We start from the raw sequence: 17,928 nt of genomic DNA on the forward strand, positions 1-17,928 counted from the left end.
TTGATTAGCACTCTTCACTTTATGACAGCTAATATTTTTCTACTTTGTCTCTTGGTTTTCAAGAGCCAGAAACCATACTCTTTGCTTTAATATCCTGTAATTAATTCATATTTCTATCTACTATCAGCACACCTGACATCTCTTGTTCATGTAGTATCTAAACTTGATGTCTGTTTTTTGTGAAAACAACCAAATTTCTCATTCGTGTCATGACCAAACCCATGCAGGTTGGATCCTCAATGCTTTCCTGAGAAGCTTAGACTATTCTTTGCCCTTTCCTATTATCCTTAATCTCTGCTTCTGGCAAATAAGTACTGACCTACTTTATTTTTTTCCCTTCAGAAAGAAAAACAAAGTGCACGTGGTGGAGCAGCAGCTGCTGCTGTTTCCTGACAGCAAGAAAAGAGTCAGCATGCCCCTGGTTAGGGTTTTGTTAAAGCCATTCCTGCTTTTACATCCCCCTCTCCCCACCCTGTGTGCGGGCACTCGCTGCAGCCCCATCCCCTTGCAGCCACTGCACCGTGTGCTGTTACCCAGGTGTGGACAAAACAGAGGAGAAACACCACGGGATGGGATTGCCCACAGATGGGGATGAGTTAATTAAGGGTAAGTGGACTCTGGGGCCCAGCCCCCTGTGTTGGTGCTCCCTGATGCAGCAATGACTCCTGCTTGCAAAGCTGGAAGGCCGCCAGCAGCTCTAGAGGCCACTGCTCTCCGACACGTGCTGCACATCGTGCAGCTCCTCTTTGCCCTTCACCTTAGCTGCCAGTTATCTGGAAAATACATAGAGACTGGGGACCATGGCACTGTGTTCCCTTTGCACGCGAATGGCGGTACTTTGTGGGGTGGAAATGGGGGCACCTTTCCCATGGCTTCCCATCTCCCCCCCTCCCTTTCTGCATTGGATAGTGGTATCAGTGTTGAGTGCTCAGCTCCTGCTTGCTTCACGGGCAGCTTCCACTATCTCCAGGAACTCCAGTGCTTCACAAGAGGGCTGTTATGCACAGATGAGAGCTAGCCACCAAAATAGAAAATCAATAGTATGCAAGCAGTCTCCTCCCACACATGCTTTTGAAAATCTCCCCCACAACCTTTTGCATCAACACTAACCAGATTTCACCTATAAATCTGCTGCACTTAATCTCCCTGAGTACCTCTCCAGCACTCGCCTCTCATTGCCAACTTAAGCTCCCTTATTGACAGATGCACACAAACAACTTTTTTCCCTCCCACTTCTCAATCCACTATTGTTCAAAACCAACACGCGATGACAGCTCTGGCAGGGCTGCATCTGTCCTGCTTGAGCTCAAAGTCGTGAAGGTGTGAGAAACAAAGTTGTGTTTTTGCAGTAGAGAACTAATTTTCTGTATTCCAAGGTAGCTGTGTAGTCATAAGAAGGAGAAATGCTAAGTAGAGAAGTGGACAGTAGAAGGCCTCACTGTTCCAAAACAAGGTAGAAGCTTGAGAAAAACAGGATGAGCAGTGTGGGAACAGTAAAACAAAGATCACAAGTTCTCAAAATATAAGAAAGGAGAAACTGAAGGGTTGAAAAAAAGAGAAATTGTACGTATATGTTATGGAGGAGCGTTGAGTAGCTTGTGAACCTGTAGTACTCAGCCAATGAGGAAACAGGGGAGGTGATCAGGCGTCAGGTAATAAGGAATAAAAGGTTATGATTTGTTTACTAAAATGTGCTCCTGATTGACAGGACGCCCACCACTGCAATCACGAATAAAATAGCTTCACAGAGGGTCCTGTCTGAATAAAATTATTTGAGATTTTTCTCACAAAGGGTTTGAAATGGGAGGGCAGAGCTTTGCTCCTGCCCAGATTTTGCAGAGCTCCTTCCGTGAGGCAGCCAAGCAGCCCAAATTCAGGGGCTTATGTGGGCATCTCTGCCTTCCCTGCGCAGCCCTGGCATATATCTGTGCAGTTGCACAGTGGCTGCTGGATGTTTTTACCCTTGGCTGCCTTTAATGCTGTCTTCAAGTGATTGTTTCAAAACTGCCTGATGCCACATCAAAGCAGCAGCCTAGACAAAGCACATTCAGGCTGGGAGCTGGGGTGGAAAGAGGGAAAATTTGCAGCAGAGCGCTCATGCAGCGTGTTTTTTCTTTTGCTTCAATGGGAGTGAAGGGCATGCAGGAGACCTGCTGGCAGAAGGGCGAAATTTTGTAGGTGTGAGCTTGGCCAGGCAGAAAATCCAGCCCATCACAGAATGCTGTTAGCTGTGTTGTTTTTTTCTTTGTTTGTTTGTTTTCTGATTACCAAACTTTTTTTTTTTAGCGAATATTGATTGTCAGTGTTGGAAGGAACACTGGGACTATGGCAACAGCACGAAGAATTAACAGGATGCCTGATGCGAAATGCATTGGCTTTTTCATGTAGTAAAAAGAGATGACTAAGCTGAGAATCATAACAAGACCTAGTCTCCATTTCAGATCTTGTTTAAGAGTCTAATTATGGAATATTGTAGACTTAATTAAACACGTAATCAAGGGCAAATAGGCGCAGCCTTACTCCAGCTAACAGAAATATAAAAATTATTGTGCTGGAACAGACTATTTCTCTAATTAGAACACAAGAAACAGCTACAGTCTCTTACAACTCTCATGTAGGATAAACCATTAGCAGCAAGAAAAAGAGCTCTCACTGGGTTAACCCATAAAATCCATGGTAAATAAAAACTGATGACCTTCTATAACCACAATTGCAGTGAGTTTTGTGGGCACGAGGAGTCCACATACTAATTATTTTTCCACTTGCACAGCATCGTCAATTTAAGAAAACTAAATTACCATAAAGATCACAAATTCAGTTTATTACTAATCTGCTGAACAGCTAGAGAAACAGAAACCCGAGTACTGATGTGGTGTTCCTATGTTCTCCTGGAAAATCAGTGCAAAAGTAGAAATATAAATTGACGGTTGTTCTGTCAAGATGTAAGGATTTATGGAAGTTACTGTCTAAATATTCAACCCTCCTCCCACCCAAAAAACCACCAAAGAACAAACAAGAAAACACCACTCTTGGGGATGTGAACTCACAAATTTAACTAATTGAGACAAGTAATTCCAGGCTGCTCTTGTCAGCTGGCAGCACTTGAGTTTGAGGCTTTGCTTTCCACTGAGCTCTTGTGAATTCCTGGTTGACTCCCCAGGTGTCTGCCACTTAGAACAACCGGCAGTTTTGTGGTTTTAAATGTTTTAATGAAATTGTCTCACAGACACGTTTGTTTGGCCCTCTGAATCCTGCTGTTACTCAAATCACACATGATCGTGTGATCAACCGTAGCCTCAAGCAAAGGACAAAGATGTGCCTGTGTGTATGCTCCATGTTAGCTATTTAGTTTCAAAGTGTTTTTGATGCCCTTTTGCCCTTTGCAGCTCCAGAGAGAAGTGGTGCCACCACCTTTTCAGTGTAGGCATGCTGGTGACGCTGCTGACGCTGCTTACAGATCTCCCGGCTCCTCTCCTTTGGGCTGCCCAAGGCACTGGTGAGGTTTTCTTGGGATGCAGCACTGCAGCGTCACTATTTTGGCCTTTTCCTTGGCTTTCCTACCCACCAGTTTAACGTCTGCACCTTTCTTCAGGCTCAGCCTTTAGCCAGACTGCTGTTGCACACTGGTTTGTTCTCCCCCGCCTTTCACCTGTTACTCTGGCTCTTTTTTTTTTTTTTTTTTTCCTTTCTCTTTTTTCTTTTTTTTTTTTTTTTTTTTATAACTGGTCCATCTAGAGCAATGCATTTTATCCTCTGCTCCTGGAGCTGGTTCTCGAAAACTTGTCCTTTCCTGCTTTCCTGTTTTTTCTTCACTGATTCAAAGAAAGAAAGGCCCACACTATTTTTGAGGTAAGAATATGAAGTTTGAAAACAATGCTGAACATAATGCCTTTTATCCACATGTGGGAAGAAAAGAAGTGAACAGATCACCTATGTTCAACCTTTGAAGAATATCAAGGATAAATCTAATTTTACCTGGTTTATTTTTCCCTCAAGGGATTTTTATAGGACAAAGCAGAGAGATGTCCTTAAGTAAGGAAGTGACCAGGAACAAAAATTATACGAGCATGGAATCACTTAGGTTGGAAAAGACCTCCAAGATCATCAAGTCTAACCATTAACCCAGCACAGTTGAAGCAGATGAAGGGGTTTCACCAGGCACTTTCTGTGAAACTCAGCCACCTCCTATGCCACCAGGTTGCTCTCTTGACTGTGTTGCCTTTTAACAGCAAGAGGAAACTGTGAGATAAAGATCTGATCCTGGAGATCAGTAAAGGGTGAGCTGAAGTAGCTCTCCGGAGATGGTGCTTCTTCAATCGAATGTGGAAATAAGGACTGCTGCTGAAAACTGGCTTGTGGCAGGCAAGCTCAGGAGCCCTTTGGGGTTCAAATAGTCTTGTGTCGTGTGAAGGTAGGTATTTTTTTTTAAGATTAATTCAATTAGAAAACAACTATCCTGGCCAGACTGGTTTTCTCCTTGCCTAGAAAGGACAAAAGGAAAAGTCATTTACCTTTGTCTTACCTTTATGCAACGCCATCTGCAAGTTCAGGAGTATTGAATTTCCTTGTATTTCAGCCATGCATGGAAACAAGGGTGGAAGCAGGATCTCAGCCTGGTCCCGCCTGTGGTAGTGCTGGTGAAACCCCTCTGGAGCAGCAAGGACTGGGGCTGACTTTCTACTCCAATACCCACAGCCATTTTTGTCTTCAAAACATGGTTTGGGGCTGCTGGCTGCTCTGCAGTCTGCATTGCCCACACTCCAACCATATTTCCAGCTTTGCTTTGCAGTATATTGCTTTTTCAGTGCAACCTACACACTGACACCATCACAGAAATGCAGGCACTGGGGCTTGGGCAGCTATGATCTGGCCTTCTGGGTCATCGTTTGTGCATGTGTAACCTCAGCATCAGCTTGTGCTACAGCAGCCCAGGGTATTTCTATTTCCCAGCTGCACTGAAGTCTGTTTTGTGTTAGAGACAGAAGACAAGGTGTCACTTCTTTGTATTGTACTGTCCATATACTTTCCATAGCCTTATCATTTTTCTGTCCTCACCCTTTGCTGCTTTTTGTTTAAATCTTCATTTCTTTGTCCACCATTTCTCTGCTCTTCTTCCACTTGCACGGATTCACACAGGGGCAGTTTGGCGCAGAACCACTGGAGCACATGGAGGTCTGTTGAGTGATTTGGGATGAGCTTTGTCTCCTGAGAACCTTCTTCCCCATCTCCCACCTCTTTTGCAGTTTATCTCTAGCAGACAACAAAGCAAACACCATTCTGGTCCCACTTCCCACGCCTCCAATAACCAGGTACATTCCACATTAAGCAGAGTTAATACAATTTTTCTTTTAATAGCAAAGTTTCGTGAATCAAGCACAAACATTCCTTTACGATGATGCTAGTAAGACTAGTATAAACCAATGCCCTGAATTTACATTTAGCCATTCAAGGTCACTAGTGATATCTCTGCTTTTGAAATGGGGAAAGTGGCTACTGCAGTTAACTTTCATGCTAAAAATCTACGACTTTCTTCAGTATTCAAAGAGCATGTGGAGAAAAGTGAAAAGGTGTGATGCTAACTATGAGAGCTGTCTGCTAGAGCTGTTTTTCCCTCAAGCAGAATTGACTAAATCTGCACTGTTTGCTGCAAATAAAATTAGTGGCTAAGGCTTGCAAAAATGGAAATGTTGATGGAGACGTGGCTCCTGCAGTGCTGGCAGGAGTGTGGGACTGCATCCAGACACGTGGACCACCCACGGCATGCACCACCTCTTCCTGCTTTGCAAGAAGCCAGGTGAGATGACTGCTTCTGTCCCGAGGTCCAATGCAGTTATTCATGTATTTGTTATCAAAGCCAATGCCAGCCATTCCTATTTTGGAAACAGTGGCTTATGATACACTATGTGTTCCAGAAGAGCAACAGAAAGATGTGCAAAAATTCAAGAAATGTGCTCAGAAATATGACTAACATCAGAGGCTCCACTTGTCTACTTGAATGGCTGGGGACTGGGCCAGGGCTAATGAGTTTTGCAAATGTTGTTTTAAAATCCTGTTAAAAATTTGTTGTCTTAATAGTACAGTAATCCACACAAGCTGTAAGGCTGGTCTCTAATTAAATCATGTTGAGACTTAGAAATGCAGATAAAGGAAGTAGGGATTAAACCAGTCTGCTAGTACTAGTCTCTTTCGGAAATTCTCAGTTGAGTTTATACAGAAAAATGTTCAAATGACCACAGAGACAGGAAAATACCTATTAAAAAATCCCAGATTACTGCATGGAGCCTGTATATTTCTAATAGTGATCTCATAGAATACACTACGGGAAAAAATAGTGTGATACATAGGAGGTAAGTACATTCTGTAATTCAGTAATATCCTTTTTTTTTTTTTTTTTCCACATGAGAAGATAAACCTCTTCTTCGTCTTTATTCCTGACATAATGTATCAGCCTGGGGCAAAGACCCAAAACTTGTGAGTTTGAGGTGTGTCAGACATGGCTGTAAGGTTCATGGAGACATTGTGCATAACATGGGCCTTGCCAGGAAAGATGCATTTTGCGTCTCCCTCTATGCCAGCCACAGCTTTCCTTTTCCCTTTGGAAATGCTATGTCCTCTGGAAGTGCTCGATTCCCCTTGGAGAGGGCTGAAGTCTGGGGTTAGAGGTGTCCACCTCTCCTACAGTCCTCATGAGACCTCGAGGAGAGGGAAATCCTCTCCTGGCTCCATGCAGTGCCTGCAGCCCCACATTTCCTGACTGAGGAATCTCCTTGGTACTCCTCAGGGGCCTCTGCCCACAGGGAATGGGAGAGGCAGGAAACCAGGATTTGGGGGAATCATTGCCTGAGTTGATCCAGGGCTGGCCAGGGTGCATCCAGCTGCCCCCTCCAGTATGCCCACACCTAAATGGGCAGCTCTCTGCTGGGCTCCGTCCTTGGTCAAGGGCCTGCCTGAGTTATGTCATCTGTCATTTTGTATTATGACTCTGATTTTGGTGTTTTCATTTGGCTGTTCATTAGGATGCTTAAATGCAAATGTGGGCACTCATGTTATGGTTTATACGTTGCCCAGATCTGTACTTTTCACTTGGAAAATCTGTAGATGTAAATTTCTGGAAAGGGCAGCCTTCTGCATCTCTGGTACTATCTTACATAATCAGATCCCCAGGGTGTTACAGATGTGGTATAAAAATAACTACACCCATGCCTTTGTAATTTAGCCCAGTAGCATGATGGACCAGCTATGGCTTATGGTAGGAAACCCTCAGATAGTGGGAAACCCACTCAACAGGGATTCAAAGTAGCATTCTCCAGGGCTTTCTCTCTTCCAGACATGTACAGTGAAAAACGTGTTACCCATTTGAAATGCAGGAGGATGAAGGTGCTTCATTATTTTTTTCCTGTCATTTTGAGAGTATTTTGTGTTATTCTTGTTCTCATTAATTCTTATTAAGTGTAATTCTTATTAATTCTTATTAAGACAGACATGACAAACTATGTACAAACCCTTTATTAAAATGCTCAGAAACCTTTCACGCATATTGCATGCTTTTAACTGGTAACAGGTTCATATATTTCCTTAGGGTAAATGACTTTTCACTTCTGATGTTAAGAGAAACTTTTCTGATTTTTTTAATCTCCCTATCTAGAAGCAAATACTTTGTAATGTTTTATTATAATTGAATATCCATAACGTTCAGTGTAAAAAAAAAATAAATAAGAGACTCTTCCAGGAAATACCCTATCAATACTATAAATGATTAATAGAAAAGCATCATTCCCTTAAAATGCTTTACCATACTTGCAGTCCAAAAGCAAGAGTCAGGTACTGGAGTCACACCAAATTTACATTAGTGTGTGATACTGTGTTCTGCTCTACCTTAATTTACATGCACTCTTATCATTGCTTAAGTGATATCTAAGTGCTTCCCAATTATTCATTAAGGGAGATAATTGATGTGATTTTTTTTTTTCTTACCATTCCCCTTTTACTTGTGCAATGAAGTATTTTGTTAGGGTTGGTTTTCTTTAGGATACACAGAGCTGTTTATTTACTTTGGAGAAACCAGGGAGAAAACATTCACCTTGTGCTCAGGGCAGAGAGCTGTGATGCTGAACATCTCCAGCCCCTGTGGGAACCCATCCCTGGAGCTCAGGATGGCCCCAGTGTGTTGTCTCCCGCTCCTGCATGTGAGTCAGAAGACCTGGTCTCCCAGAGACAAGTTTCTCATCCCTGGAGCCGTATCTGGACACAGGGCCTAACACCATGACCTTGACTTGTCACTTCCACTAACACCTTGCCACCTTGTCGCAGCAGTGCCTGATGCCCACGAGGTTCCTCCCACACCATGCTGGCACGTGGCAGAGGTGCCTCTGTGCCATCAGAAATGGCCTCTCTGATTTCCAAGGACACTGCACCGAGCTGTTTCTGAGCTGAATCTGGGTCAGCATAATTCTGTTTTCACATGCACCTAACTGTTAACCATCTCAGACCCTGCCTCCATAAGATAGCCTCCCACCTCTGCACTTAAAATCTCCCCAGAGAATTGAAGGAGCAAAGATTTAAGCTGATTCACATCAGCTTTAATTAAAACTCAATTAAACTCATTCAGATTTAAACGTCCGGGAGGCAGATGCATGATCCACACTTAATTACTGTAGTGCAGCCCCATGCCCTCTTCCATGCCCACGGGTGGTGGGCTTGTGCTTGGGGGCTGACGGGGTGGGCCAGGGGGTGCACAGCTTTGCGGGGATCCCTAATCCCCTTGTCCCTGCTCCACAGCCGTCCTGCATGCTTACTGCACCTTGTGAGGCTAGCAGCTGCTGAGCGGTGGTGCCACCCCCGCAGGGTCACTGCTGGTGGTGCCATGCTGCTGAGAAGCTGCCTCCAGGCTCACGGGGCCTGGTGGTGCCCAGCAGCGGCTGCAGCCATATGGCTACTCCAGGGGCTTCCTGGCACAGCCTCCAGCAAATCCTCTTAGTTCAGCTTTTTACCCTCTTTCTTGCCTCTTTGATGCCGGACTTGCCTGGCTGGGTTCCTGCTCTGGTCTCAGTTCCCACCGCAAGCCCCAAGGCTCTCACAGCCTGGAGGTGGATGTGCCCTACACACTCATGGTCTGACCCCAGCTCAGGGACAGGACTTTGGGTTTGTGTCTGGTCAAGGTCCTGCCTGGTGGTGAGGCAAGAGGCATAAACGAAGTGTTTATGCCAGGCTGGATGGGGATTTGAGCAACCTGGTCTGGTAGGAGGTGTCCCTGCCCATGGCAGGGGGTTGGGACTGGGTAGGCTTTAATGCCCCTTCCAACCCAAGCCGAGATTTTGTGAAACTGGCCTGCACTGGTACTATTAAAATCTCTTGCCCTCCAAACCCAAGGGGCTGCATATAAACTACCTTGCCTGCTTTTCTGATGTCTACCATGGCCTCCTCATTAAAGTAGCCCAAGGGGAGCCAAAGGGCATTTTGTAACAGGAGGCACTGGCTAGTAGCAAAGGCCAGGAATGAAGAATTTAAACCTCCTCCAAACATTGACTCTCCTCTTTGATGCCTCAATAAGGTGTCTGTGTGTTTCATAGGAAGCCAGTAAATTCAAATCTGCTTTCCTAAGGCCGTTAGGAGGATTTTTGTTACCATTTAGAGTGTTTGAAAAACAGGGAATATGATGTTCTTGTGCTGAGTGGAAGTAGGTGCCTAGCCTCCCGAACCAGGAATGGTGTGTTCACAGGAACGAGAGCTTGTTGCAATTTATTCTGTTCCTCAAAATCTAGGTATGAAAACTAAAATCCCTGCTGATGCCTTTTCGTTTTTGAAGCAGCACAATAAAAAAACAGCTGCTGAAGCTAATGACTGCATTTGCATAGATTACATGTGACAATCCAGCACACAACGGGGTGTCCTGTCATGTAGACAACAAGCCACAAGGGCGATGCACTTCTTTGGCATTTACTGCCAGAAGTCAGACGCACTTCTGCAATAATAGCATCAGCTCACTTCCAGGGGGGCTTTGGCTAGCGGCGACAGAGAAAATTACTGATTTTCTCTTGTTTTCCAAGCCAAAAGGCAGAGGGCTCTCTCCCGCCAAGTGCAGAGAGGTGGAGGAGGGAAATCGGCTCTCATGAGGGCACCCAGAGTAAACCCTCATCCTCCAGGGTGGCAAGGGGAAGGAGCCTGGTAGTGGTGAGCTTTCCCCTGTCCCCAGGGGATCTGGGCTATGCACAGGCCATGCAGGATGGCTGTGTGCAGCCCTGCAATGAGCCAGAGCCCGGAGAGGGAGGGCTGGCGCCTGCCTGGGGGCACCGTGGCTGGATGCCATGCTGGCTTGGAGGGGAAAAATAGTTCCTTTGTGTTTTCTGCACAGTGTCCGGGTTTATGGCATTGCTTTGTTATTCTTGCAGTGTTGGTTATAGACAAACGCAAGAGGACAATTTATATCCCAAGGCAAACTGGCTCTGATATGGTGCTTCTCCTTTTCTCTTTGCTTAATTGGGCTAACAAAAAAAGACAACAGCTGCAATGGTGGGAATGAAGAATGCCTTTGCTTGTCGTGTTTTTCACAGCAATCAGCTTGACAAGGGGTTATCAATTGATTTGAGGTAACTGTTAATGCTGGGTGCAGTTTGGTGTCTGTTTATCCCCTTTACTGTTTCACAGATACAGTTGCACTTCAGAAAACAAAATCACAGAATCACAGAATGGTTGAGGCTGGAAAGGACCTCTGGAAATCATCTAGTCCAACCGCCACCACGACCTCTCCCCAAGCAGGATAACCTAGAGCAAAACAGACAATTATTTTCAGGGAGAAAAAATGCCTCCACTCTAAAGCATGCTTTAATAAGACCAGAATGTGAAAAGGAGAAGAATCTCTGAAAGAAAAAAAAATTGCTTTGGGACTCCTGTGTGTTTATGTACATGTGCACTTGCGTTCATGAGTGTCATGAAGTGAGCAATTAGAAAGAGAGACAGGTCACGGGCACATGTTTTCCAGAAAAATCAGGTCATTTTCTCCAGGATTTGTCTTTCAAGACTGCAGATCCAACAGTCACAGAGTGCTTCCTTCTGTTCTTGTAATCCATGAGAACATGGCAAAGCTCCGCGACCACCTGTCAACCTATTTTTGTAAAGTGCCATAGAAACACTCCTTGAAAAGGACTAGATGATCTTGACTGCCCTATTGGATACACAGGATATCTTTCGCTTTGATGCATGGGTTTCGCATTCGGTTTTGCTGGAGGCAGGGGATGGTGTACCTTGGCCAGGAGTCGAGAGAGATGGGCTTTCCCCAACCAGCCAAACCTATGCTGCTGGTTTCCAGGTTGTTTGCCCCTGGCCCAAATCCAGCACTGTGGAGTTAGGTGGGAATTTTGCAGATGACCTTGGTAGATGCTGAATCCAGCTATCGCATGAGGAAACACCACTGAGGAGAGCTCTCCAGCTCCCAAAGGGCTGGGGGATGCTTGTTCTGCATCCTGGGTACCCTACCATTCAAATCCTAGGGTCCGATCCTAAGGGTCCTACATGTTCCTTGTGCAAATGGTGCTTCTCCAGGAACCCACTTCATCCAAGCAAAAAGAAAAGCAGGAGTGGAAGCCCCAGTGATCATCCCTCTTGGTGCTAATCTATTCTTAAACTGAACTGTACTCTTTTGATATTTTAGTAAAACTGTCATGAATCAACACCCACTGCTTCATTTTTCTTAGTGACACACACACCAAAAAGGGGGGGAAATGAAAAAACAAAAAGTCACCCTCTAACTGACATTCATTTTGAATTGATCGAGTGATCTGCTGTCAGAGCAACAGCTCTTGACAAAAATAGCCCTTTGAAAAAAAAAAACCTCTGGTATTATTTGTACAGCATGTGCCACACGATGCTCTGTACTGAGAGCAGGGCGTCAGCGACCAGTATTAAAAGGAGATCACTGAAAGTGCTGTGTGGGAAATGAATCATGTGCCTTTATAAGCTACCAGCATCCCTGTGACTGTCTCAAACTGATGAGTGCACTGATGTGTATCAAGGCATCAGTTTTAGAAGGAGCAAGCAGTGTCAGATTTCTTTAAAATCCCTCACAGCTCCGAGGAGCTGATAAAACCAAAATCCAGGCTGCACCAAGCCTTCCCAACAGAGCAGCTTTGACCACAACCCCAGCCAACTCCCAGCCACAGTAGTAGCTCCACTGGTGCAAGAAATGGGGATTATCAAGTGCACATACGTGGAACAAGGCACTTGTTTGCATTAGAGACAGTGGAAAAGGTTTTATTTCTGTGTAACAGTGTTTTCTTCAAAGGGAAAAAAAAATGAGGCTGAAAAATGTTGGCTGATATTTTTGGGAAAGGGAGGAAACAACCTGAAGTCCATGGATGCTGAAACATTTGGTGAGAGGCAGATGTGAGCAAACACAGGCACTTTACTCTGAATGTTTAACTTGGGCTCCCTTTGCAATCAGAAGAGACAGGGCTTTTAGGATAAGATTTATCTCACCCAGCCTTAAGCTGACATATAAAATAGGTCAAATAAATTGCACCCTAAGAATACCTATCTTCTGCCACATTCGGGAAAGGGGATTTAGGCTAACTAGCAGCAATGCAGCTGTTTACTCTGTGGCTGGTTAAAGTATGGGGAAATGAAATCCAGCCTTTGGTTTGAAACAGATTGAAACCGGTGATTCCTACAGGTTTCAAAGGCATAGCCAATTTATTTATTTATTTATTTATTTATTTATTTATTTATTTATTTATTTATTGTAGCATCTTACAGTTAGCTCTTTGGGAGGCTACTGAGATGTATGCTATTACAAATTCAAAATATGTAGGGTTTATCTGATTCAGTGTGGCTCAGATAGGGGTAATTGCAGTTTTGGGGGTCCTGAAAGAAATCCAGACAGCGAATTCCGCCATTAGGTTTGGAAACTTGTCATGATAATAAGCACAACTATTTCTTTCCTCTCCCACTATGGTCCCAGGCACAGATTTGCTTCCAAAGCTTTTTAGTAATTTCCTTGTTTCCCATGTACTCAGGTTTCTTTTCCCCCTTTCACATTTGACCCTTGTGTCTTCCCACCTGAGCTCAAAAACTTCCATGTGCTGCCACAGTGGCAGATCCCACTGATGTTCTGCCCGGGGGCTGTTTATTTTATGCACAGTGATGTGGGGGAAAAAAAGAATGAAAATGAAGCAAAGCATCCCTGAAATCAATCTAATAAGGTATCTATTAGTAATTATAATGAAATATAAGGAGCCACTGCAGAATCAAGCAATAGTGTTAATGGGGAATTTGAGAAGGATTTCTTATTCTAAAAAAAAAGCACAAGAAATATGATCACATCTATTTAGGTATCCTATTCAGAGAGGCTGAATATTTAATTAAGGGGCCAATTCTGACTTTTACATCCACTTGTACTGCTTGAAGCCAGTTGAAGGGCTTGAAACAGTACAGGGGTGCAGACCAAACCTAGGCACACCCCATCAGTTTTTGAATGCTTACCTCTCAGTAAAAATGTCTTCCCCTCCTCTCGGAGTCATTCTCATCTGGTCAGAAAAATACATTCTGGCCCTGCACACCCCCCACCCCCTTCCCCTAATCTGCTTACACTTTTGCTTTGGGCTTTTAATTAATGGTAGTGAGCAAGACCCTTGCCTCCTGTGGTACTATTGTCTGTCAGGTCTGCTGGGATTGCACAGACGGGATTTTATTTTCATTAATTTTTGAAATAGAAAGGCTTAAGTAGCACAATTAGAAATGGAAAAAAATTACTAACATATCTGAGATATTGTTAACACCAAAGAAGAAAGTGACAAGCATATCCATGTAAAAAAAAAGCGTATTTATGGGATTTTTAAAAACATTTCTCTTTTCAATCCAGTAGGTTAAAGAAAACAAACTCTTCACATTTCCAATAATCACAGTGCAAGTAAATCTGGGATTGGTCTGGGTTAATTCTTAGAGGTTCTAGCTACAATGTTACAGCAGGATTAATCTAGAGTTTTTTTGTTTGTTTGTTTGTTTGTTTTTTTTTATGTAGTGGGCCAGGGCACTAACATATCATTAATTAGAAGCAAATCTGTCCCTTGGGGAGACTACATGCACTGCCTGCATTTTTAATTTGTATTTATCTTTACGACAAATGAAGCATATTTTTCCCCTCTCCGTTTTTAAAGTTGCTTCCTTATTCCTGTGTAATCCTTTTATTTTGCATTGGGAAGAACAGTTGGATAACACAGGGATTGTGTGCCTACAAACATTTTTTTTTTCAGCCTCTTGGCTGAGCTGGAAAACACTGAACAATTTTCTTTTGGGTCAAATTCATGTTTTGTTTCATTTTGTGAGGGGTATTGTTGTCTTCCCATTTTTGTCTTTAAAACAGCATATCAAAAGCAATTTACACAGGAAAGTTTTTTTGATTTAAAGGGAAAAAAAGTGAACAAAATACAGTAATTTCATTCTTTCTCATCTCAGATTGTTTAGCTGATCTCAGAAAACTCATTACTGGTTTGTTTAATCCATTTCCTGTTGATTATTATTATTTCTTTTTCCTGTAAAATTGCACCCATAAGGGATGCTAGGGCTGAGTGACCGTGACAAAAGAAAACTTCACTGTGGCTGCAAAATTCCTTTCACATGTGGAGGTGTTGTTGGCCTTAGTCACAACACTATTACTGGGGAGAACAAGAAGCATTCCTCCTAGTGAAGACCTCACCAGCATTCTTTGGTCTAATACATGGCCTTCCAGGCTCACAAAATGGGATTTCCCATTTTGGCTGGACCTGACCAGTGTGTAAGCATGTCAAACTTTGGTGGCTGTTTTTAATTTCCTCCACATTTGTGTTGCAGAAGCACACAGTCACTTACCTGTTGAAGAACCTGTACCTCTGCTCTCTTTTGGTGTAATTTCTTGGAGATTTAGAAGATATTTTGCTCACTTAAATTGCACAGTTCTGCAGCAGGAAATTCAAAATTCAATACGTTTGTGTGATTCAGACATAATTCTCTGAAAATTGAGTCCAGGTCTCTCTATTTTGAGAAACAGGTCTATTCCGCTCTGGATACTCTTCCCAGTACCACAGCCATTTGGTACAAAAAACCAAAGTCATAAGAGTTCATTATCTCCCAGGAGACTGGAGCCATACTTTATGGGGACATTTGTGTTTGCATGTGTGGCAATTTTTGCCACACATGCTCTGGTACCAGATTTTCCCACTCACAGTTTTTCATGTGCTAAGCAGGCAGGCAGGCTGGTATTAGGCATTTTCTGGTGGTAGTGAGCATGAAGCCTGATGGAGTGTAAGAAACTCATTTTTCCTTCCCTATGTTGTGTTTTTTAGATTCATTTAAGAGCAGTTTCCCTGAGATATCCCCAAGTTTGAGCTGTCTGTGAGTGAGGGACAGCCAGACTCTGGGCATGCTGCACATTTTTGCTCTTTGTGCCTCTGCAGCTTGTGAGAGTTTGGTTTGCAGAAAAGAACATCTGACCTGGGAAAGCAGAGGGTGGAGGATGAAACCAGATGTCCTTATGGAGGTTCTAGCTGCTGCTACACAGACTGAAGGTGGAAGTACACACTATCAGAGGACATGGATCTGTGGGGATGTAAGTGCAAACAAGTGGCAAACATTAGAAATCCAGGCACCCTTCCCCTGTATTTATATGTACACCGGTATGTATTATAGAAAGAAGCCGCATATGGAAGGATTTTTTTATCCCCATTTCTCTTTCTAAATTAAAAAATAAAATAAAATGCTGGTGTTAGTGGTGATAGATGTCTTTTTATTTTTTAATTTTTATTTTTTTTAATCCAGTCCCAGTGGTTTGATAAGCAGATCTTAAGGTATCAGCAGAGATCTGACATTACTTACATGTTCTTTAATGAGCCCATTGATTTTGTAATCCAGCAAACGGTATCTCTTCCATTTCCTGATACTGTAATGCATTGTGGTGTCTTTCAGTGCTGTAGCACACCTGTCCATGTAAGAAGAAATGGCAGCATTTGAAATAACTTCTGAAGCAGTGGACCTGTTTTCCCTGTGGACCCGTGATTGCTCTGGGCCTCCCTGTACTCAGACTTAAATTCTTGAGCCTGGCATGATAATTGTCTGCAGCTTTTTAAAAGCCTACTGACTTTCACTCCATTACCAGCCTGGGTCTGGATGCAGGCACTGTGCTGGCTGAAGCCTTGCCATTCACTTTCTGCAATTTAGATTCCCTGCTCATCATCAGGAAGACCTAGCAGTTTTAAATTGATGTATCTTCTTTAGAACCCATGAATTATATATACAGTGTAGGGCATATGAGGGTAGAAGTACAGCTCTAGAGAATGCTAACCAAAGGGGAAAAACAAACAAACAAACAAACAAACAAACAAACAAAAAACTTCAGCAGAAAATGGGTAAATTCTGGCATAAAACAGAGCATATCCTGGGTAATATGTTGAAAGGACTGCTCCTGACTCTCTGGAGTCTCTGAAGCTTCTTAGAAATTAAGCCTGAAGTGAAAAATTCCTGCACCTGCATAGATCTACAGACACCTCTGTCCTGTCAAATTTCTTTCTTTTGTCCTATTCAGTACATGAGACAGCCTTGAAACACCACAAAAATAGGGGGCTTCTGTCAAAATGAGGGGCAGGATGGCTTACACAGTGTTGCATGTCTGGTATATTCATTTTAAGGATCAAAAAACCCACCTCCTTCAGAAACATTTCCTCCACAGGCTTTTTCCAGTATCCTCTCCAGCTGGAATAAATCTGCTGGTGTGGCTGTGGTGAGTGGGATCTCTGCCACCATGCTAGATGTCCCTTGAGGTGAGATGAGTCTGGAGGATGTGGTGGAAACAGTTCTACCACCACTTGGCTGTCACTTGTCTGCTGGTCTTCTGAAGATCCCAGCTGATTGTGGAGTCTTTCTGCACTTTTAAATTAGAGATCTTAATTTTATTTTCACTTTAAAAAGTGTCTGTCAGCCTTTCCTGTGCCTTGCAAGAAAGATAGTTATGACAATTTCCACTGTAGGATGCAAACTTCCTTTTCAGATTTACAGAGAGGAAGGGGAGCCATAAAGAAATGACTCCTCATGATAATTTAGAGGAGTAAGTTTTAAACCTTAGGGAGAAACAGTAAGAAATAGATATTGCTCACATAGGCTTTGTGCAAGCTTCCTGGAACCAGACAGAATACAAAAGGCCAAAAGGATGAAAATGTCTCTGGCTCCCTTTCATTCAGCTTCTCACTGTCCTGTTCCAGAAACCAACCTGTCTCACCTTGGAGCTGTGCTGATCCTATATCCCTTTACAGTTCTGCAAAAATGACATGACACAAATTGCTTTCAGGGGACTTCCTTGACAAAAGCAGAGGGAACAAAAAGGGCAAGGGAACATCACTGAACTCTGTGAAATTCCCATTATACACGAGGACAGGGGCACAACAAATGTGTCAGAGAACGGTTTCTCCCAACCCCCTTGATCTCACAGCTCTCTAGTGTTTAAACATCACTAACAGTAAGAGTGATTTATCTTGAATATTAACCCCTCTCAGCATTACTTGTCTTCAATTAGAAGTTGGTGAATGCTTTGCTGAAAGCTTTCCCTGTATAGCCCTGCAAGGGCAAGTTGACCAAAGCATGACATGAGTTCATGTTGAACTCACAGATGTTTTGCCATTAAAAGAAAAAAAAAAAAAGTTAATTAAAAAAAAAGAAGAATGGGAAAGTTTCATTTGTCCCTTTCAAAATTCAGTGCTTTGATTTTTCGTTGTAGAATGAGTATCCATTTCCAGAGGTATACAAGGTTATTTAAATCATATTTTTAAAAGTGTAAAAAGATTGAGAACAAATGTGCAGAAAAGATTCAATTTGTCAGAACATTTTTCAAGAGGTAATTTCAGGCTGACCTCAAGTCACTTTCCTCCATTAACGCTTGGATTTTAAGTCGACTGAAAAACAAGCTGAAAGTCT

At 43.2% G+C, this 17,928-nt stretch overlaps 1 long non-coding RNA gene across 2 annotated transcripts; it reads left to right on the forward strand.

Annotated features, from left to right (window-relative positions):
- Nucleotides 1–351: 351 nt before the first annotated feature.
- On the forward strand, nucleotides 352–11,668 carry LOC118166971. 2 transcript variants are annotated; one of them, XR_004750845.1, is made up of 3 exons: nucleotides 352–606; nucleotides 3,824–5,794; nucleotides 10,645–11,668. It is a non-coding gene; the product is annotated as an uncharacterized LOC118166971 (long non-coding RNA). The 2 variants fall into 2 exon arrangements; XR_004750844.1 differs by lacking the exon at nucleotides 10,645–11,668 and having other exon boundaries at nucleotides 3,824–4,411; nucleotides 5,536–5,930.
- The last annotated feature ends 6,260 nt before the right edge of the window (nucleotides 11,669–17,928 follow it).

This window comes from Oxyura jamaicensis, chromosome 1 (genome assembly GCF_011077185.1).
Source record: "Oxyura jamaicensis isolate SHBP4307 breed ruddy duck chromosome 1, BPBGC_Ojam_1.0, whole genome shotgun sequence".
NCBI classification, from domain to species: domain Eukaryota; kingdom Metazoa; phylum Chordata; class Aves; order Anseriformes; family Anatidae; genus Oxyura; species Oxyura jamaicensis.